This window comes from Gorilla gorilla, chromosome 2 (genome assembly GCF_029281585.2).
Source record: "Gorilla gorilla gorilla isolate KB3781 chromosome 2, NHGRI_mGorGor1-v2.1_pri, whole genome shotgun sequence".
NCBI lineage: Eukaryota > Metazoa > Chordata > Mammalia > Primates > Hominidae > Gorilla > Gorilla gorilla.
Genome location: NC_086017.1, coordinates 175,915,593 through 175,939,965, shown reverse-complemented (window position 1 = coordinate 175,939,965; position 24,373 = coordinate 175,915,593). Strand labels below are relative to the sequence as shown.

The 24,373-nt window shown below is 35.3% G+C and overlaps 2 long non-coding RNA genes across 2 annotated transcripts in view; one reads left to right on the top strand and one right to left on the bottom strand.

The window, feature by feature from the left end:
• Positions 1-828: 828 nt before the first annotated feature.
• LOC129532267 (uncharacterized) lies at positions 829-4,001 on the bottom strand. The gene is made up of 3 exons (XR_008677926.1): positions 3,921-4,001; positions 3,212-3,300; positions 829-905 (listed from the first exon to the last, which is right to left on the bottom strand). It is a non-coding gene; the product is annotated as an uncharacterized lncRNA (long non-coding RNA).
• Positions 4,002-6,881: 2,880 nt separating this feature from the next.
• The window catches only part of LOC109026243 (uncharacterized), a 109,678-nt gene continuing 92,186 nt past the window's right edge, over positions 6,882-24,373 (top strand). The window contains exon 1 of the long non-coding RNA XR_002005203.4: positions 6,882-6,948. This is a non-coding gene — a long non-coding RNA (uncharacterized lncRNA). The remainder of the gene's footprint in view (positions 6,949-24,373) is intronic.

Below are 24,373 nucleotides of genomic sequence, written 5' to 3'. Positions count from 1 at the left end.
TAATAAAATAGTAATTTGGAGAAATAGTCTTAATAGTTCAAAAAACTCCTACATTTTCTTGTTGATGCTTTGACAGATGACATACCAGAAAATCTCCAGTCATAGAAATAAAGATGCTGCAAATAACAACAGTTTCTACTCAGCTAATTGACAACCAGGGACATAAATACATCAAAGAGAATATATTATAATATTACTCAAGGGAACACAGTGTGTTAGGAAATGTTCAATGTTTATGTTGAAAATGAGAATGTATTTTTGAATTACAACATTGAACAGTTGGTTACCTCTTATAAATAAAAACTCTAGCTACAAAAACAATTCTCTAATTGAAAGACTAATAGGCATTAATGATGAAATAAAGAAAGTATTTTTTAAGTATTTAAAGTGTTTCTGTTTAAACAGTTTAGCAGAATTGTATACATTGTACTCGAAAACATCTTAAAAGTATAGTAAAATTTCATTATATAGTTTTTGTAGTGATTTTCATTCAACTGTAATAACCTAATTTCAAAGCCTTCTAGAAATCCCATGGGTGTCATGATTTCCACCCTTATTGTTTTGCCTTGTAATGCATATGATAGACATTCAAAAATAAATTGCATTTTCTTAAACAAAAATTATCTGACGAGACTATGAATATTAATAAAGGGCTCACCCTGGAGTCTCATTATGTGATACAGGAAATGTAATAAGAATAACAGTAAGTGTTTATATCTCACTTGTCTAAAGAGTGAGTAGGGAAATTTTAATCTTTTACAAAGTAAAATAATTTTTCTCCTGAAATTTTCTAGCTAATTGTACCATTAAAAAGGGAAGAGAACTAATCGTCTTTGAACACCTGCTCTGTGGCTCATATTGTGCTGCATGCATATTGCTTTGTTCATGGTAAAATACTCGAAAGTCTAAAGTAAAATGAGAAAAAAAGTATGTAAATTAGAGTTTTTTAAAAAGTTAAATATATTTGAAGTTCGTAAGATTCTGTTTTTATTCTGAGTTTTAACCCTCTCTTGGTGTCCAAAAGTTTTTATTTTGTTATACGATAGTACAGGTAGATATGGAATTTCCTTTTGTTTACTTGGAAAAAATAGAAATCCTATATGAGTTCCTGGAGGTTTTGAAAAGTGTTATGGTTTTATAGAATGTAAAATTATGGGAACTATGATTGACACTCAAAAGTTCCCTTTATTTTAAAGAGAATAATAAAATATTTATTATTTTTTTCCAGTATAATAGTTGATAAATTGTAGCACAAAGAAATAATGAGCTTTTCCAGGTCATTCAACTAATAATAAAGAGGTGATAGCAAATTCAAAGAGAAAACAAATTGAAATCAGTTGGAGTTTGATGAATTAATCAATTAACTACCACTGATTGAACTATTTGGGAGTATTGTTTCCTCTCTTAGAAAAATAAAATTATCTTTAAAGGTGATACACATAATAATTCATTTTATCTTATTTCTTAGAGTCAGTTTATCGTATTGAAATGCTACATCTCACTTGCTATCTCTAGAAATGCCTCTTCTTATCTCTTTCAAAGCTGTGGTTTACTGACTAGAGAGGGATGTAACCATAAAATAATGAAAAGTGAAAATAGAAGTTTGGGAGATCTTGTTTTTGAGAGGTGCATATTGATGGTCCTTTTTCAAGAGAAAGACCAGAGGTTGACTTCAAAAATTAAAAATATAGCATTAAAATAAGAATCATGTTACAAAATGAGAAAGGAGGCATACAAGGTAATTAGCTAAAATTAAAGCTAAATCTAGAGCCAAGATGATCACCACGGCAGAGGAAACATAGGCAATCAGTTAAAATACAAGCAGCAGATAATTCTAGTGAATAAGACAGGTGGTGATTGATAGGACGGTGTTTTTTTGTTACAGAAGATGTGTTTCTGGGCCAAAAGAATCCAGCACTGAGAGGCCAAAGGCCTGAAAGTCAGTCACAGCCAAAGAAATAGAAGTCATTGAGATACTGGAAACAGTTACTGTTTAACTCTTATCTAGGGAGAGGGCTACTCTGAGTTTGCGGCAAAGCTGAATACATTATTTATAGTGAAGATGGGCACTTGTTACAAAGGAAGAAATGACCTTTTCTTAGTTCCTAATTTAGTGTAGTGGTCCTCAACAGATTTTCACTTTAGCATTAGCTGGATTCTTCTCTTTTGCTTTCTCTGTTGCCAATTTCTTCTTTATTTTTCAAAATCCTTGTACCTAGAAAACCACTCACTTCTATGTAATTAAAACATCTGGGTGTAGAAGGCATATTTGAGCCACTAGAATCTCTTTCCTTTGGTAATTCTGATGTGCATCCATTGTTATGAACCCTGAGAATGTTGTAGACCCAGTGAATTAAAGTAATCCTTTGTTTCAGAGTACAATGTGGACAGATTCTCACATATGGGATATAGGTTACATCGATCATGTTGTGATTAATTCTTGGATTGAAGACTTCTGGTAAATAACACTCAACAAAAATAATTTTAAAAAATACTTAAGAAACAGAAGGAAATTTGGAAGTATGAATACTGAAATGAGGAAGGAAATTACCTATGTGATGCTATGTTAAATAAAAATTCATCATGAGGTTCCAAAGATTTAAATTAAAATAATCGTATTCATAACCAGTATTACTTAATGACAAATTCACCAACTTAGGTTGTACACAAAAAACTGAAAGTGACAGTGAAGAGTAGAAGATATTTGGAAACAGAGCTGAAAATTTATTGATTGAAGGAGGAAAATTTAAACTTGGAATAATAAATAACAGAGTGAATGATTATATTTTATATTTATATTTTATATTATATTTTTGAAATCTTAAATTTCAAAGTGCATAAAAAACTCTTTAGGGATCTTGTTAAATGAAGATTCTGGGCTGGGCACGGTGGCTCACGCCTGTAATCCCAGCACTTTGGGAGGCCGAGGTGGGCGGATCATGAGCTCAGGAGTTCCAGACCAGCCGGACCAACATGGTGAAACCCCATCTATACTAAAAATACAAAAAACTAGCCGGGCGTGGTGGTATGCAGCTACTCAGGAGGCTGAGGCAGGAGAATCACTTGAACCCAGGAGGCGGAGGTTGCGGTGAGCTGAGACTGCACCACTTCACTCCAGCCTGGGTGACAGAGTGAGACTCCATCTTGAAAAACAAAACAAAACAAAACAAAACAACAAAAAAGATTCTGGCTCCATTGGTTTGGGTAAGACCTGAGATTCTGTACTTCCAACAAGCTCCCTGATGATGCCATTGCTGCTGGTCCATGCATCTTGAGTAGTAAGTCTCCAGTTTAGACCATCTAAATAAGAGAGAACCTGAAGTAAGTATACAGGTCATCATGGAAAATAAAGGATATTTATTTTATATTTTGATTCTTTAATAATATTAGCGGCTCATTTTTTCTTAGGTTGTTTTCAGGCATTAGGAACAAATTGCATCCTCTGTAAAGCACTCACTGGTTTTACAGAGGATAATTGGATAACATAATTATGTATCCAGTTTTGTACCTTAACATGACAGGTTTCTCCTGCATGGGGTACAGTAAGTAATAAGTATGCAGCATTCTAAACACATGAATAGGTTTATAAAAGAAATATTAAAATGATCTCTTTGGAGTTTATGATAGCAAATAATATTTCAAGGGTTAATTTTATCATCTTTCCATAAAACAGGCCTAATTAGTCTCAGGATCAAAACGCTGGTTAGAAAAATGGTACAGTTTGGTATGTGTAATGGGTAAAGTGAATTTTCCGGGTTGAATAAGAACTGCATTCATTGTAGCAAGCAGAACATCTGGATGAATGATTGGGCTTTATTTCCATATGTTACAAGGGCTTTTCTAGGAAAGGTCAAAACTTTGTTTAAAAAAAAATTGCATAAGCAGTGAAAGGCTGGACTTACTCTAAGAGCTATACATACCTGATCTTTACAATATATCCTAGATCTGCTCATGTATAATTATGCTCAAATAGGGCATAAAGGGTTGCTGTGGTAAAAACCTGAAAAACAAATGGGAAACCCAAAGAAGCATTTTAATAAGATGTGTGTGCAACAACTCCAGTGCAAAATGTGAGTGGCATTAGTCTAAGTGTGAACAGTGGAATCAAGATGGCAGTAGGTTCAGCATGACAGTAGTCAATGAATTGGCAATAGAAGCAGTTAACACTGGTTATGGTTACAGTTACACTTTTGGCTCCTCAACATTGGGCATCCTGCTCCTGCTGTGAAACTCACTTCCTTAAACCCTGGGCTTCTACAGATTTGTCACAAATTACAGAAGCAGCAGCATCAACTCATTGTTGCCTTCAAGGGATCTTGACACCATATCTTCTACTTTTAGTATCAGTAGCAATTAGAAAGCTCTTTGCATCCTTAACAGGAGTGATAGAATATTAAAATAGAAGTCCCATTTTAGAGGACATTATTGGAGATCAATTCCTCTAGATTGACAGAAATATTAAGGAGAAATTTCAAGGAACTGATTTTCTTACAAAGTGGGTGAGATAGAGCCATAGAAGAACTGCTGTCTAGGTGACATTTATATCTCCAGAATAACAGCACTGGAAAACACACATAACAATTTTTTAAGCCCAAGGAAAAAAGTGCTTTATACTTTCATCATTAAGAATATCCTTAGAGACCTAAAATTTCTAAATGAGAAGCGAGCAGAGAATTTTAAAAAGAACCTACCAAAGTGTTATATTTCAAAACTAAGATTATAAAAATAGCTTTTTTTTGAAAATGCTTCTTGAGACTGAAGAATGATTGAACTTATGGAAATTTATTTGAACAGAAATATATTTAAACAGAAAAGTATAGTGTGAATGACATAATAGCAGCACCTGGATTCTGTGCATATGAAGTATTAACAAAAAGAAATGGAGACTTTCTCAGAAACCACCATAGCTACTGAAGAATTAGTGGACTGGATATTGAACATAAAAAATAATCAGTCTACTGGGAAGACATTTTATAGCAGTGGAGTCAACAGACAATAGAAAAATGTACTAAACAGCTTCTTTTGCTTATTTTAACATTTGTTTGTAACTATAGGATATAAACTTAAGATGGCATATAAACTAATGACATAGCATTTTTGAGGACCAATTGAAAAGTTTACAGAACCATGTGACTATTTATTTTCTATAGTTACAAAGAATATTCAGTCTTAGTAGAGAATTTAAACACTTTTTTTATGACTTAGTTCCACTTTCCTTCATTACGCTTGAAAAATTATAGTTTGCTTCTGGAGGTCAGGGCTACAGCAGAGGAATAGAGATAAAATGTAAGATTGTCTCATTGGTTAGAGTTTCCTGTGACTCCAATATTATGTCATCTGAGTCACAGATAACAATTAATTGCTAATAAAAAGCTTTATATTTTCCAGGTTTCCCACTATCTTTAAAACACAGATGTTAACTTGCTCCTGACACTTTTACTTTTATTTTTGTATTTTACTTTTTGCTGTCACCACAGCAGAACAGTTGCTTTTAAGTCAGAATTAGGAAATTTAAAAATGGATATGGCCCTGTGATTTATTTCATGTTTTGTTTCAGCACGCACATCTTTTTCAAAGGTATGTCTCTCTTCCATCTTAGCTAGGAGAGAAAGCTTAACTGTCAGGTATCAGAGCAGCTGAATAAAGCAACAAATCAGAAATGCAAGAGTTAAACCATTAATTACCTATTATGATGGTATAACCAAGAGTCTTAAATTAGTGGAAGCACCAACTCACCCCTTGTTCCATTTTCCCCCACGGAGCGGCACATTTAGCTAGAGTCATGTAGATCAGTGTAGTCATGGGGGTGGTCTCACTGTTGAGGAAACTCAGAACAAAAGGCTCAGGCAGGTGTATAGACTTTGAGGTCAAGGGGAGGGCATGGGGAAAGAGTTAGGAGCAGGCATGTATTACATACTGAGTCACAGTGGGGCAAATACTCTTCAAGATTTCTCATTTCTCCATAAAGAAGTCTCAGCAGAGGTGCGTGAAGCAGACGTGTGTCCAAGGCTACAGATTAAAAGATAGAGGAAGGAATATGCCAAGGTTAGGAATGTAAATATGGGAAAAGCGTGACCAATGAGGAAGGCCTGAGTCCTTGACTGCAACTCCCCCCAGAAACTTTAAAGCAAGGACTGTGTACTATGCCTGGGGTAGAAAAGACAGTTATTCCCCATGGGGCTGGCCAGGAAGAGGCTTTGTGACTGCCTATTGTCACGCCTGAAAAATCATGCACAGTTTTTTAACCAGAGTATGAACGTCTCTGGATGGATCTTTGTAGACTTATAAGGCCCTTGAAGGACAAGAGCATAAATGGCATCACATGAGATTTTATTAGCCTGATTCTGTTGAACCAACTATAACCAGATATATTAGTTTTAAAAAATGTACTTAACAGTGCTTGTATTAGTCTATTTTCACACTGCTATAAAGATACTACCTGAGACTGGTTAATTTATAAAGAAAAAAGATTCAATTGACTCATAGTTCAGCATGACTGGAGGCCTCAGGAAACTTACAATCATGGCAGAAGGCAACAGGGGTGCAAGGCATGTCTTACATGGTGGCAGAAGAGAGTGAGAGTGAAAAGGGAAGTGCCAAATAATTTTAAAAGCATCAGCTCTTGTGAGAACTCATGCACTATCAGGAGAACAGCATGGGGGAACCAACCCTATGATCCCATCACCTCCCAACAGGTCCTTCCCTCAACATGTGGGGATTACAGATTGAGATGAGATTTGGGTAGGGACACAGAGCCAAACCATATCAGGGGTCAATGTCAAAATTAATATCAGATCTCATTCTGGGACTTCCAGGACAGAGAAAGCGTAATCCGGAACAAAGCCATACCTGTCTCCTGCCTCCTGACCTGCCTCACACTCCTCTGCCTGAGTGCACTTGTGAACTTCAGAATTTTGAAGCTCTGTCTCCTGACATCACAGATAGACAGTAAGACTTGTCATCCTAGAAATTTTCTGACCATTAACATTCAGAATTGCTTTTTTTGCTTCATGTGTGATTACAAATCTTTTCTTCTTTCATATTTGCTCAACAGAGACAGGGAATTCTTATGTTGCCTCCATTTCTATACACATTTAACCAATGTAATATATTATAAATATAATTATGTAAATTATTTTACCTTTTTTTATAATTTCCCAATATGTTCTAAATTTTAACACATAATTTTAACTAACAGTAGCTATAAATATCAGAAATAATAAAATATTGAAACACATATAGAAAGTGCCTGTTTCCTAGGATCATTTTTTGTCTCTATTTCAGTCATTTTAATGTATTTTTTGTAATTAATACACATAGGAGGGATACTGTCTGTTTGATATTATTGTTTTGGTACAAACAGTAATTCAGTCTTTCAAAGCTTGTCAACTAATCAAGGTAGAAGAAAACCATGAACTAGAAGAAACAAAATTGACATGAATAGACTTCACTCACTGCCTGCCCCTAGAAGAATGCAGAAACCAATTTTGTCCCGACAGTGATAATGCCACACAGATTAGATAACAAAAGAGGATACAGTAGGTTTAAAATATTGGGGGAATTTAAGATAAAAATCAATGATATTAAAAATTAGCCAGGTGTGGTGGCGGGCACCTGTAGTCCCAGCTACTCATGAGGCTGAGGCAGGAGAATGGCATGAACCTGGGAGGGGAGCTTGCAGTGAGCCGAGATTGTGCCACTGCAGTCCAGCCTGGGTGACACAGCGAGACTCTGTCTCAAAAAAAAAAAAAAAAGAAAAGAAAATTAACGATATTACTTAAGTAATAAAATGTCAAAACATCATTGAGGAACTTGATGAGAGAAAATTTTAAAATGCATATTAGTTTGGGTCGAATTTAAACAAATTTAATATATATTATACATCTCATAATTTTTTCTAATAATTTACTAAACCAACGTTATTTATATAAGATTACAAAACTGATAGATGAAAATCCTCACAAAAATAACTAGAAAAATCAGAAAAAATTAAACAATTTGTTTTACTAGTTTGAGTGTTCTCTGAAGAATTGAAGACTTAACCAAAACTTAATTGACCATAAATTGTAAGCACAATATTAAAAGATATTAAAAAGACCAATTTTACGCAGTGTATATTTGTGCTTTATATTTCTTTTTCTATGAAGATCCACATTAGAATACAAGTTACATTTTACACTTTAAAGTAATTTTTTTCTGGTGGTTAGATTTTCAATACGTGTAGATATTATGTAATATCTACCTATGAGAGACTTCTTTCTTTGCCAATTGTAGCAATTACTCCTTTTCCTTTAGTAAAAACCTGTGTGACACAGCTTTGTCATTTGATTCTTAATTAAGCCTGCTCATTTTATAAGAGAAAAGAATCCAGTCAGTGCATCTTTTATATTCCAAAAGTCCTTTGAAATTGAATAAATGTTTAAGCCCTTAAATTATATAGAAGTAAATTTGATATAATCGTCTATCCAGTTTTACTAAATTTTCTATTCTTAACCTACGAGACTCACCATTATCAACTAGAAAATATTATTATTACTATATTATTATTATTTTGTTATTTTCCATCAAGGTAAGAATTGCTGAAGATTGGAAATGTATTTCTATTTTCAAATCAATACAAAATATTCTTGGAGAAATCAAGTTATTGTGGTCAGTATTTGTGATGTTTAACACATGTATGTAACATTGTATAATGTTATAAAATGTTACATATTTATTTATTTTTATAGTTTAAAAAAGATAACAATATACAAAGCCCTTAACTAACTACATGGCTTATATTGGAACTTAGATAATTGTCCCTGGAAGGGGTATGACCTGAGATTATTAAGGGTAGAATCTGTTTTGTTGTTCATATTTTCAAAATCAAACAGGAATCAGAGATATCTGAGAGAACATTTTTTTTTAAGTCAGAATTATTCCCCCAAAATCCTGAATTCGAAAGTAATTCCACATATACATTGAGTACTAGAGAATTTTCTGAGTAATAGTTAACGTGCTCCAGAGGGGAGCCACCCATGGAAGGAGGCTCACTAGGCTATTTTGGCAGCAATGTCTTGTCGGGGAACATTGCAAGTAATATATGAATAGCATCCATCAGAAGTTCTTATTTTAAAAGGCCCTTAATCACCCAGCATGGGATTATGGATCCCATTGACCTCAAGTATCTCCAGTTAAAGTTATTGTTTACATATAAGTCTACTGAGTGGCCTGGAACATGTTTATCTCTTCAATAACCTCTGGAGCATTTCCTGCTTTATGACAAGCAGCCAGAAGTAAAGAAAATCTTTCTGAAGATGGAATTTTTAACTTCTGAGGAAGAGATATTTCAGTTTGTGATTTATACCCAAGGGATTGATTCTGACTTGTGATAATTTTATGGATTATACAATTGAAAACCTTCATAAGCATAAAAAGTAAATAATCCTAGCTATTCGGTTAAAGCTATTGTTACAACAGAAACTTAACTTTTAGCAAAAAGAAACTGAAGTACTTATAACATATACATGAAAATGATAACTTGGTTGTTATTATTTAGCATTTCTAAATAAAAAAGATAAAGTGCTGGTGATATTGCATAGATATGCAGAAGCACTGGTTCTATATCTGTAACCAAAGAAAAGAGATTTTGAACACTTTTTCTGTTAACTGAACCAAAAATGTTATTTTTGAATTCCACACAAAGCAATATAGTATCTGATATGTCCTACACCACAATATCAGCATCTGATATCTCCTCCACCTTATTTTGAAATATAAAATAAGGCCTTGTGTCATTTAAATAACACTATTTTGAGAATTATCATTTCGAGATTATTTTTACCAGATATTCCTGATGATCTCTAATATTTGCTCACTTGGTCCAAAGTAATAAATATAGGTTTCCACTGCTAAAGATGAAAAGTAGAAAGATGCTGTTCTCTCGGTTTTTGTTGTTCCCTCACCCATCTGAGACATCCAATGAAGGACAGTCACACAGACTATACCCCAGCTTTAAAAAACAGTGATAATCCTATGTAAATTTACACCAGCTAAATTCAAATTTGGGGGAGTGTGGTCAAGTGTCAGGACATTGGATGGACAATCAAAATACATTTGTTTTTACTGAGGTACCTAAATTAAGGACTTTTCTAAGAGAAATCTATTCTATAGCAGTATTACTTGATTTTTAAAAACTGATACCAAACAATGACTAAGAACAGATACTACTCTATTTAACGTGTGTTAACTCATTTATTCTTCAAAACAACACTGTGAGGTAGACTTTCCTAGGATCTTTACAAGTAAGGAAACAGGCATAGAGATATTAATAACTTCCCAAGTCTGTGCAGGTGATGAGGGGGCAGAGTCAGATTTCCAACCTTGCAGTCTGGCTACAAAACCCATGCCTTAAACGTTGCACACTATAACCTCTCCTGAGGCTTCACTGTATGCAAACTGCTAGCAACTTCACGGTTTCCTCTGTCTTGGAAACTGAGCATCTTACTATATGTAACTGAGATCGCAGTGAATTAAGTATAAATGACTAATATGTAAATGAGATTTTCTTTTGCTTTCGCTAAATAGCTATTCATAAGCATTGCAAAAATAAAGCTGAGCTCTTCAGAATAACATCCCACTGGTATACAACTTAGAGATTATTCGTGTTTGATTGTTGTAAAATTCAACTATCAAATATCCTGATATATTCTTTTCTTCCCATTTACAAATTATGTTGCATCTTTTATTAATAGTATCTAATCTTATTGTATTACATTTTTATGGTGCACCCGTTCATTTTCTTTTTGGAGGTAACTAGAATGTAAATAAATAAATACATAACTCTAAGTAATCTTGACTTATAAAAAAGTAAGTAAAATATATGAGTATTTCCAACCTTATGATAAACAGCCAAAGGTAAAGAAAAACTTTTTGATGATGCAATTTAAAAATTACTTTTAGGTATCTTGGTATCAATTTACCATTTACTGATTTGGTTTCTGTGACTGAACAACTGTTTTATACTTGCAAATAATAGAAGTGTGTTTATGGTGACACATTAACGTGGAAGATTATTTGGAATAATATATGAACTATCCCATTTTACTAGGGAAGAAATGACAACTCAGGAGCATAGTTGGTGTCAGTTCCTATAGCTTCTAAGTAACAAAATCAGTGGTTTGGGACAAGATATTTTTATCCTAGAACCAGTATTCTTTCGACGTAATGATTGTGATAAGTGGCTCAGCTATTTTTCTGTGACATTTACTTTCCAAAGACCGGTAGGGCATAGGAGAAACTTCAAGCAGGGAACCCAGAAAGATCCAGAAGATAAATATGAGGTCAGAACCTCCCTATTAAAAGGACAAATAAAGCAACGGTGGAATGGTAGAGTGGTGATTATATTGATGGAAACTTAGGCAAACATAGATGACTCAATCTAGTCACCATCGCTGAGTGGAAGAACAACATGACACATAAATAGCAAGGAGAATGCATGTGGGTAATGACAATTCATTTCAAGAAGACAAAATCAACAAATACTACCCATCCCTACCCTGCAAACACTCAGTATCTGAGAATTCTAAGGTTTGAGAATTCCCAATGTGTGTTTAGTGAGGTGATGGTTATATGCTGACTACAGCCAAAGCTACGAACATTTTTTTTTTAATTTCAAAATTGATAACCTTGCTTCCCCCAATAAGACCTTTTCCCTCCTCTATATGAAATATCTCAAATATAACATGAGCTTTCAATATGTAGGATTACTAGGGTATTATGTCTGTCTTAGTTTGGTCCAGATTATCTTCTTACAGCTATCTATATGCCTATGATGTTGTCGATGTCTCCCATGTCGAGCTGTTCATACGTAACCCTCCAGTTTATACATAACTCTCTAAAATTAGGGCTTAGGCAAGGTGTGAAATCAAGGGAAGTCATCACTCAGCATGCATTTTTTGGTCTACTCCTAAGAGTTCAGTGACTTTTGCTTTACCTATATTAATTGATAAAGTGATAGTGAATATTGATATTGAGTCCAATAATAGATGAAGCCACATTCTCATGGTGAAGTTCTCATTGCTTAGTTGTGATAATGAACAAAGCAAGTAATATGAACAAAGCAGATTGGGTAGATTCCAGATTGGATAGATTCAGTTTGTTATGAAATAAGTCACAAATTGCCTGAAGTATCAAATTACATATTAGGAATGATCAGAGTCATTTCAATGGAACTGAGATTCTTATCATTAAGTGGCTAGGATGTCTTCTTCCCTGATAAATCTGGGATAGCTGTTATTTATGCCAACTTTTAAATTCTGGTTTTATAGTACACCATCCCTCTCTGGTTTTATAAACCCATTCTTCGTAGAGATGAATTAAAGATTCATTGACATTTCAGTTACTTTGAGAGGGAGTTGGACTGTGTCAAGAGACTTTGTGTTTCTTTGCTCCAGTTTATTATGCCCAATTTACACAAATATTCCATTTTTGTTATCTATTTTTTAATATGTAGAAGGGGAGAGAGACATATAGTATTCCAAATTCTGATGAAAAATATAAATAACAATAGCAAAAACAACTTTTTTTACCGAGTTCAATTTTTTTGATATTTCACAGTTATCTCTCAGAGAAATTGATAATTGTCCCATTGAACTCTGAAATTCTTGAAAGGAAGACCCTACCAATTATCATCTTTTTATTCCTACTGTCCAGCATGGCATATTTTACGTGATAAAAAGACAACCAAAACACATTCACTGAATGTATACCTACATTATTTATGTCGTTCTCAAAGTACTATTCACATTTTTTGTCTTTTATTACTCTGTGTGGGTGTCTGCAAGTATATAATTTTCCAGAAGTATTTTAATAAGTTTATTACATATCAGATATACAAAGTGTAGAGTGAAAATAAGTGATCTACTGACAACAAAAGAAAATGTCTTTTCAAATAATAACAAATAGCGTCATTTCCAGTACTGTTCCTGGAAAAAAACTGAGGGTCAGGCTGCTTATTCTTGTGGCCCAATAATGAGATGCACATGAAATGGGAGAAAAGGGAATTTATTCCTGTAACTGGTTACAGGGAGAAAGCCTGGAAATTATCACCAGACCAACACAAAATTACAAAGTTTTCCAGAATTTATATACTTTCTAAGCTATATGTCTATGTGTTGACTGTGAATTCATCTAAAGACATAAGTAATTAACTTCTAATCTAAAACTAAGATCTGAGTCCTGAAGACCTTCCTCTGGAGCCTCAGTAAATTCTCTTAATCTAAATGGGTCTAGGTGCTGGGGTGATTTGTTTAGATCCTCAATAAACTTGTTTGTGGAGGCTTGGGGAGTTTCTACAGACCCCCAATTAAACTTGTTTAATCCTAAACAGGTCCTGTTAAGAATTCCTTCATTATCTTGTCATGCTTCAAGCTCCAGGCAAGGCCTAGGCAAAACTCTTGGTGGGCTTTTGTTACATTCCAGCCTTTGTAAAAGGGCACTGACTCTTTGAGATTTAATATTTAACTTTACCATTCAGTCAGTGCTGAAACAGTTGTTACGGAGGCCTGTGTTACTGAGGCCTGGCCTGCCACAGTACTTCTAGTTGCTTTTATAGCAGCTGATCAAATTTTCAACAGTAAAGGAAAACACTTATTTTATAAATAAAGATGTGGTGCTAAAGCCTGTAACTTCTTATAATTGCTACATACTTTGCTGGGAATTGCAAATAAAAACATCAGTTAAAATTTGTTGCCTTTCAGATTTTAGCAAGTAATTTAGAACTTAGGTGAAATGTCTTCCACTTAAAATAGTTTATTAATAATTGCATTTTTTTCCAAAACTCAGTTCTCTCAAATGTGTATTCATCCAGGATAGTAAACACCATACTTTGGCATAAATCTAAAATATTTAATATTGTAGAATAGTTCATGCATCATATTTAATCAAGTTTAATTTTTGTTACTGATGGGCATTCACATAATTAAATTACATTCATGTCTACTATTAAAAACAATCACTGAAAAATTTCTTGTGATTCATAGTATCAGATATTGTAACATTATGCTAATGTATTTTGATGAGGTTAGTATTATTTAATATATGATGAGACATCCAATATGCCAGATGGACTAGGACAGATCAACAAGTCCTGAGGGTATATGATAATCACGCAGAAGAGGAAATATAATTACAAATTATAATTATATTTAACTTGAGTTTCTCAAAGATATGAATAAAAAATAATTGCAGTTTAAGTATATACTTGTAGTTAATGGAAGCTATTTCATGAGAAGAGAAAATATGAAGGGATATTTTACAATAGGCATCAAAGGCATGAAACTGTGAATTAAAATAAGGAAAATAATTTTTGGAAGCAAATTAGCTCTTAGATTATAACTGCTCATAGAAATGCCAATGATGATGCAAACAATGGTTTACTTCCACACTCTGAATAGATCTAAGTTATGTAAGTTGTTATACAAATGGAATAAAATGCTGGAATGAATTTTTTGCTGAGAAGAGGACAGATTTCACAATGTTTGGGTACATCTCTTATTGTACAAATTGATCATAGTTCAATATAATTTTAATTTTCTCATAAGCAGAATAAAATGCCCATAGGAGGGCTGATGAAAACCTCAAATTGTGAAGCTTATGAATATTCTGATTTCCCCCATATCAATGTATGAACAAACATTTTTTAAGGTAAAGAAAAACATAATACAAAAAAAGTTATCTTGTAAGAATTATGGTTAGGGAGAAGCTTGAGAAAATTTTCCTCCTGGTGCTGGCCTAGATAGAAAGGGTAGCAGCTTCTAGACTCAACTCTGTCACCTCTGTTGTTGAAAAAAAAAAAAAAGCCATAATATTCAGGGAGAAGGGCAACAAAAATTCTTGCCCTTAGGGCACTAATGAAAACCTATTACAGCTGGGGAAAGACTGAAAACAATCACACACACACACACACGTGCACGCACACACACACACATCATTTTTAAACAGGGAGGAGGGGAAGAATCTTTGCTGCGCTCAACATTATAGCTGGAGAAGAGTAACATAGCTGTGAAGGCCACATATACTAATGTCAGGACATAGTCCGTTTCTAAAACCTAGGTTTAATCCAGATAGTAGAGACAACACCCTGCTCACCAGCAGGCTAACATGCTATGGGTAAAAATACCCATCTGTCACAGAAGAGATTTTTTTTTTTTAATATAAAGAGTTTTGTACTTAAAATGAGAACTGAAATATCTCATGGAAACCTGATAGCTGCTTTGTCAGAGGCTTTACAACTGCCTGCTCAGATATCAGTAATTCATCGTACAGCTCACACCGGGTGGAAGGAAGAAGTTTCTAAAGGTAATAACTTTGCTAATAGAATGCAAAAGCTGCTGTTAAAACATAGCTGACTTCAAATGCAGATGCACCCCTCTTCATACGATGAGAAACTTGTGCTCACGTTCAAACATGTGCTTCACAGAAGAAAATGGACAAATGGATTATAAAAGGGGTTCCAGGAAGTTTGACAGGGCTGGGAGAATTAACCAAAAAAAAAATGTCTATACCACAATTCTTATTTACTTGGTTAGTGCTGCGTCATCAACAAAATTACCTAAATTAAAAGGATTTTAAAGATATTAGACTGTTACTAAGCCTATGAAAAGCATAAAATTATTAAAAACATATGAAAGAAACTTGTTATTTATTGACAGTTATTTAAACGCCACTACCAAGGTCAACACAAGAAGTTCTCCCTGATCAGCTTTATCAGGAAGCTTGTAACATTTGGATTTCGTAGAACAAATGCTTGTAAAAGTTAAGCAATATTATCTAGTTGTAATGTGTATGATGTATGATGGTCTAAAGTATTTCCTCTTCAAAAGCCGATACTCAGGGTAAAGTCCCCTTTAATACACTTAATTTCCACTTTGGGACATCAGAGCATTTGAATCAGATAAGAAATCATTGTATTTTTTCCGTCATAGAAAACATAAGTAAATGTTTTATGGATTCCTACCTCTTTCCACTAGGCAGTGCCAGCCTGCAATTCAGATTTCAGCACAAATGTTACCAACTAATGGTTCATTTTATATATTTAGGACTATGTGTCTTTTCTCCATAGCCTTATAGTTAAATTCTCATATATGTGTGTTTGTATGTATTTATGTTACTGTTTATATACATTTGTATACATTATATATAATAAAAATATAAAATATAGTGAAAATAGGTGAAACTCCTCTTAACTGAAACTTAAAACTCCTACAAAAGCAGAAATAAATTTGTTTAGCAATTTTATACAGAAGCTTCATGCATATTTAATGAATGAATGGGTTTATGAATAATAATTTTTAAAATGTAGTATTTTCCTGTGTTAAGACTCGCTTATTTCACAATAGAGCTACAACTACAGACACATCTTGATTTCAAAATTAATAATTTGTTGCTACTGTAGAAAGACATTTGAGGAATGTGCATTGAGTTGTCAATTGAAAATGAAGAGTTAACTTCTAAAATTACAGAGTTTTTAGAGATGGTGGTGGGTGCTTTGGCTTGATTTTAAATATTTTAATATTTAATTTTAAAAATTATTCTGCCATTTTGCTATTATTGTTCTCTTTTTCTCTGTGTGTGTGTAAAAAAAATATATATATGTATTTCAATTGGTATAAACTCAGGGAGAACACTCCCAACCTATGGAATATTTTCAAAAGTTTTCAGAGATTTTTGAGTTGTGCTTACTGTACCATAAATTATTTCACAATTTATTATTTTGTTTTATATAAGTCCGAAAAACTTTTGTTTTTCTATGCCAATAATTTGATATCTGCTATTCCTTGGTTTCCTGCTTCATGGCTTTCCCATTCAAGCATACATGGTCTTATTCACTCAAATGAGCACTTGAAATAGAAAAATAATATAGTCTCAGCAATGCTGCCTGTGTTGTTTCCTCAGTTTGAAGTAGACAGAAACCGGCTTTTCATATTTAACCACGAAAGCCAATAGTCCCTCTGTCAAGTTTGAAGTGAAGGAAGATTTTATCCTTATAAGTTTGGGACTTTTTTTTTTTCTGATGAGAAATCAATCTCTATTGTTGGAAAAAGGGAGCAATATGAAGCTTTTGAAATCTTGGGCATAAAGATTGAGATGGAAGTACCATAGAAGGGGGAAAGAAAAAAAAGGAAAGGGAATAGGTCATTAGGTTCATGTAACAGCCAAAGTCAGAACTCATCCTGAGATAAGTTTCAGGGCCAGGCCAAGAACTGGAAGTTGTAGGGCCTGTGGAGCATTTAAAGAACCAATTGTGTCAGCTTTGTGGAGACTGGCAGTGGCTGTGGCCCAAGGGAGTCCATCTGAGCTCTGAATGTAGGCAACCATCAGGTTTTGGACCCTTGACAATAAATAATTCACTTTGAATTCACCACCATAAGATGTAAAGCCCATATTTGAGGAAGCCTTTCCATGCTCTATGTTCTGTAGACTTCATCTACCAATCTGACTGTAGGGGTACTGACAGAAAAGAGTAAACTGGAGGGAAAATACTAACAAAAGTAATTTCAAAATGTCTTGATTTAGGGAAATAATCTCTATATCTTAAGCATTTACCTATTGCCAGCTCGAAAAACACCTGGAAAGAAGGAAGGAAGGAAGGAAAGAAGGAAGGAAAAATCAAAGCTAAGGCATAGCATAATAAAATGTTAAAACAACTGAAATAAGAAAAATATCCTAAACTATTACAGAAAAAATGTACAATAAACTAAATGAGCATCTGGCAGGTAATGGAGTAATGCCCTGCAAATACTAAGAAAATGTAATTTTCAAACTAAAGTGTTCTACTCAATCATGTAATTTTTAAAAGTAAGAGTAGCATAAAGGTATTTTCAGATAGATGAGGATTAAATATATTTATATTCTGGTCACTCATCTTTAGGGAAATGCTGAAGGCTCTCTGCCAGCAAAAGAAGGACAGAACCAACAAAAGATGATAAAATTGAATATAGGAAAATGGGGATTAAGCCCAGTAAAATAAACAGAGAAATTTTAGATAATGTAATGTATAGGATGACTCAAAAGCAATTACATAGTCCATTTTGAAACAGTAGGACAAAGTGCATCATGAGGAAAATCTCTTGGAGGAAAAAATAAACATAATCACTTGGGAATAGTGAGCATTCAAATAATTTTAAATAAAGAAAAAATTAGAGATTATATGTTTTATTATATTATAGATCTGATTCACTACATGGAAGAGATCAATATAAGAACATAGAATTCTAAGTAAATGAAAATCCAAAGCAGTTTATTAACACAAGATACGTCAAGCTGTTGAAAACAGACAAACATACAAACAAACAAAATTTTAGTACATTAACTGGCTACATTATTCCTACTAAATCCCAGCTACAGAATACACACACGTGCACACACACCCCACATACCACACACACAGCACATACCACACACACACACAAACATCATACACACATATATTGGGACGATGATATAAGGAAATTTAGGAACAGTGTAAGCTAAATCTTTATCAATCAAATGGTAACATCCATACGATTTCTAAAATTGATAAAACATTTTTATGAAAGCATATTATTTAAAGTAGAGGTAAATACAAAACAAATATGAAATGACTAAAATCATTGCTTTTGGGAGCATGGTTGTGAAACAGAATGGGGGAGTCTTGTTTTTTTAATACATATTTAATGTTGATGATTTTTAAAAGTTGTGAATTATTTGATTAGAATGCCAGGTAAAATATAATTATTGAATATTTATTGAATCTTCCAAATTAAATTTCATTCACATGTTTTGTAATGGATTAATTTGCTGCCTATGTGAATCAAATACTTGACTTGACGCTTTGGTGTACATATACTAAGGTTTTTTCTATCCCGACTCTCAAGGAGCCTATAATTTTGGGAAAATTGCAAATACTCACTATATAATTAAGTATCTCCAACTGTAACACTAAGGCATCTGTTCTTTCTGTAAAAAGAAAGTGTGTTGTTTATTTATTATAAATTTGGCATTGAGTAATGGGCTCCAGTCCCCTTTACTTCCTGTTTCTAGTTAACTGTGTAATTTATTTCTGATTATTAAAAATGATACATGCTAATTATACTTTTAAAAATTATAGTGCATACATACACTATATAATATAAAAGATCAAAGTATGCAATAACCTTTTCTTTTCTTTTTCTTTTTTCTTTTTCCATTTTTCTTTTTCTTTTTTTTTTTTTCTTTGAGGCAGGGTCTCACTGTGTTGCCCAGGCTAGAGGGCAATGGTGCAATCTTGACTCAATGTAACCTCCACCTCCCAGGCTCAAGTGATCTTTCTGCTTCAGCATCCTGAGTACCTGGGACTACAGGCACATGACACAATGCTGGGCTGATTTTTATATCTTTTGTAGAGCTGTAGTTTCACCATGTTGTTCCGGCTGGTCTCAAACTCCTGGACTCAAGTGATCTGCCCTCGGCCTCCCAAAGTGCTGGGATTACAGATGAGAGCCACTGCACCAGGCTGCTATAATCTTAGAAGTCACAAAATAACCACAATTATTTATTGCATGGTATATTCCTGGATTTTTCACAATTACTGTTGTCTTTTATCTATATTTTCAGATTTCTTATTTATATATGAGCAAATATTATTTTCTGTTACACTATATTAAGGATAATACCTTGCTATTGTCTTTGTGTTTTATTTCCCACTCTGTGGTAAATTTTATCTTAAAGTACATATAAATCTATGACTTTAAATATTAAAGAGCAGTTCATTGAAAACACCAAAATTAATGGTAAAATTGTTGATTGACTAGCATTTGCTTCCTTTATTTTTGCTATTACCAACAATATGGAGTGAAGTTTTTGTAATTATTGTAAGTACTTCCATATGACAATATTTAAATATAAAAATGCTCCATTGATTATGAATATTTTATATTTTGATATATATTATTAATTTGTTCCAAGTGGTTATAGTAGGCCTTATAGATTGCTATCACTTCTGGAAATGATATGCTTTTATTAATCAAACTCTGTCATAATCAAGTGTTGTTAATATTTTCTTAATGTCCAAAGATCAGATTTTTTAAACAAATGTTTTAATGTCTTTAATTGACTAATTGGTTAATTATTAGTTAGATTGGTATCTATTTATATTATTACCCACAATTGTGTTTATTTTAATATAAATTACCCACTTTCATATTTAGTCAAGTTTTCTTCATTTGCTAGGCCTCTTGTTTTTCTAGTGCAATTAATGCTTTGTCTTTTTCAAATATCGTCTTCAATGTGGTAAATGCCTTTCAGATTTATACATAGTATTTTTTGAAGCTTAATAAACTTAAAAACATAATACTTTCCCTTATATGTACTATCTTCCAGGTCAGGTAAAAAAGTAATTTTCACGCATTCCAATTACAGACATATTGATATATATATAAAAGATCAAAGTATGCTATAACCTTTTCTTTTTCTTTTTTTTTCATTTTTATATATTATATATATTATATATATATATATATTTGGGGCACTCTTTTTTGGGTGTTTGTTTTGAAGTAGATTTTGTTTGTTGTTAGTTGTTTGGGCTGTTTTTGGAGGTCTAAATTTGAATCATCATTTAATCTTTGATTCAGAATTGAATAAATAGAAATTATTAATCTAATGGTGCAAAGAATGGAGCTAAATGTAATTTCTCCCATATAGTAATGTGTCCGGAATTGGTGGATTCTTGGTCTCACTGACTTCAGGAATGAAGTCGCGGACCCTCACAGTGAGTGTTACAGTTCTTAAAGATGGTGTGTCTGGAGTTTGTTCCTTCAGATGTTCAGATGTGTCCAGAGTTTGTTCCTTCTGGTTGGTTCATGATCTTGCTGACTTCGGGAGTGAAGCTGCAGACCTTTGTGGTGAGTGCTGTAGCTCATAAAGGCGGTGTGGACCCAGAGTGAGCAGCAGTAAGATTTATTGTGAAGAGCAAAAAAACAAAGCTTCCACAGAGTGGAAGGGGACCCGAGTGGGTTGCCGCTGCTGGCTCAGGAGGCCTGCTTTTATCCCCTTATCTGGCCCCACCCACATCCTGCTGATTGGTCCATTTTACAGAGAGCTGATTGGTCCATTTTACAGATAGCTGATTTGTCCGTTTTACAGAGAGCTGATGGGTCCAATTTGACAGAGCGCTGATTGGTGCATTTACAAACCTTTAGCTAGACACAGAGTGCTGATTGGTGCATTTACAATCCTTTAGCTAGACAGAAAAGTTCTCCAAGTCCCCACCAGATTAGCTAGACACAGAGTGCTGATTGGTGTGTTTACAAGCCTTTAGCTAGACACAGAGTGCTGATTGGTGCATTTAAAATCCTTTTGCTAGCCAGAGAGTGCTGACTGGTGTGTTTACAATTATTTAGCTAGACACAGAGTGCTGATTGGTGTGTTTACAGTTATTTAGCTAGAAACAGAGTGCTGGTTGGTGCATTTACAAACCTTTAGCTAGACACAGAGTGCTGATTGGTGCACTTACAATCCTTTAGCTAGACAGAAAAGTTCTCCAAGTCCCCACCTGTCCCAGAAGCCCAGCCAGCTTCACCTCTCACTGGCACTCGCTGCGGGACTTTGCGGCACCTAGCCCGGGCACTCCAGCAGCCCAGAGGGAGCTCGGCCCCTGATCAAGCCATGCAGGCGCCAGCCAGCCATGCTGAGTGCGGGGCCCACTGAGCCCATGCCCATCCAGAACCCACATTGGCCCACCAGTGCTGTGCGCAGCCCCGGCTCCTGCCTGTGCCTTTCCCTCCACACCTCCCCTGAAGCAGAGGGAGCCGGCTCCGGCCTCAGCCATCCCCAGAGAGGGGCCCCCACAGCACAGCGGCAGGCTGAAGGGCTCCTCGAGCACAGACAGAGCAGACACCGAGGCTGAGGAAGCACCAAGAGTGAGCGAGGGCTGCTAGCATGTTGTCACCTCTCAATCCCCCCTCTAAGCAGGACACCACAACTGCTGTTGAGAATTTGGCTGATGACCGCTCTAGGTACTTCCTGCTGGATGGGGCAAAGAAGGGGCCCTGCAGTTGTAGTGTCCTCCAGAGGGGAACTCTTTAGGCCAGTGGAAGGACCAGTGGGTCAGTCCAGGGGTCCTTGGTAGAAGTTGTTAGTTGAGGTCATTTGGGTTTCCATTTGTAAGACCATCTGTAGCTTGATGGCCTCAATTCTAGTGGTACCTCCACAAGAAAGTTAAAAATTCAGGGCCGAAAGGCAAGTAACAGCAAGATGGCTGCCATGAGACCTAGAAAGGGGAGAAGCCATGTTGCCCAACTCCAGAGGTTGGTATAAGAGTTTGAAAGGTGTTGTCTAATTTCAGAAGCCTTTTCCTGTAAATGTCAGGGAGCATCTTGTACTATCCCTGACTGGTTAGTGTAAAAACAACACTCTTCCCCTAAGAAGGTGTAGAGTCCTTTCTCAACAGTGAGGAGGTCTAGGCCTTGGTGGTTTTGGAGAGTCACTGCTGCCAAAGAGTCTATTTGGGATTGTAGAGTAAGGATAGATTTTGTTATTTCTTACAAACTGTCTGAGAAATCCTTTGAGAGTGTGTGGTAGTAGGATAATGCATGTTACACTGTTAACTTTTAGCAAACTTTGCTTTAGTTGAAAACCTTGTAAGTTTGGGATTTTAATTTTTCTTTGCTATTAATCAGACCTCATTCAGTCCATATTAACTTAGAATTGGTATAGATGTCTCCTTCCTGATTCTGTAAGTACTTTAAGATTTGGCTGAGTGCAAACAACTCACACGTTTGAGCAGACCAATTATTAGGCAATTTTCCTAACTCTACTTCTATAAGGGTTTCCTTATCACATACTGAATACCCATTGTGTCTTTTTTCCTTAATCACCTGGGGGGAACCATCTATCATCCTGTCCTGAAGGGAGTTCCTTCTATGTCCGGTCAGATCTTTTTATGGCAATTAATTAAGATTTAGATCCCCTGTTAGGAAACCTTCTGGGTTAAGGATTTTTGATAGGAAGGCTATGGGTTATCAGTGGCCTCAGTGCTTTTGGGCTACGCCCCTGTTTACACTGACAACAAGGTGGCATTGGAGTGTTATAGGGCCACAGAGAAGACCTTCAATCCTTAATTATAGGATTTAAATCTACCCTGGCTTTCAAAGGAATAGGGTACATTGTATTTTTACTACTTCTATCTCTCTCTCTCTTTGACTTCTTTGACTCTCTCTTTCTGACTCCCTCTTTGTCTCTGTCTCTTTCTCTCTTTGACTTTGTCTGTTCCTTCCTCTCTCTTTGACTTTCTGTCTCTGTCCCTTCCTCTCTCCTTTCTTCTGGTCTTTCCCTGCCTCAGCCAGCCATTTATGCTGCTGCTCTCCCCTCTCCTTCCCCTTTTGATGGCTTTTGCACTGTAAGACTGCCACCACCTTGGGTTTTTGCACTGCATGCAGTAACTCCATAATTTGCTTGTGGTATTTAATAGGGGTTCCCCCAGAGGTTAGGAACTCCCTTTCTTTCCATATTGCAGCATGAGCATGTAGGATTAGATAAGCATACTTGCTATTTGTATACACATTTATTCTTTTTCCCTTTCCCAGTTCTAAGGCTCGGATAAGTGCCATTAGTTCTGCTAACTGGGCGCTGGTCCCTGGGGGAAGAGGCTTACTTTCAAGTACAGTTACATCACTACCTATGGCATAACCTGCCCTTCATATTCCATTCTCCACAAATGAACTTCTGTCAGTACATAGGTTAAGGTCAGGATTAGCTAAGGGGACTTCTAAGAGGTCATCTTGGGCAGCATAAGTCTGGACTATAATTTGTTGGCAGTCACGCTCAATTGGTTCGCCATCCTCTGGGATAGAAGTGGCAGGGTTGAGGGCCACGCACATACATATTTGAAGCACCGGTCCCTCAAGGAATAGCACCTGGTATCTAAGTAGGCAGTTGTCTGATAGCCATAAACTTCCTTTGGCACCTAGTATGCCATTCACATCATGCATAGTCCAGACAGTGAGATCCTTTCCTGATAGCATCTGACACTAAGACGGCCACCGCCGCAACTACCCATAAACAGTGAGGCCAGCCTTTTGCTACTACATCAATTTTCTTACTTAGGTATGGCACTGGTTGTGGGATTGTCCCATGAGTCAGAGTAAGGACTCCAAGAGCTATCCATACTCTCTATGTGACATATAAAGAGAAGTTTTGTCCTGTTGGAAGGCTTAAAGCTGGAGCTTGTACTAGGGCCTGCTTTAAGGTTTTGAAGGCTGTTTCTGCCTCTGGTTCCCATTCTACTAGATGAATATTTACCCTCTGGGTTTCCTTGATTAGAGTACAGAGCGGCCTGGCTATCTCGCTGTATCCAGGGATCCATAGTTGGCAAAAG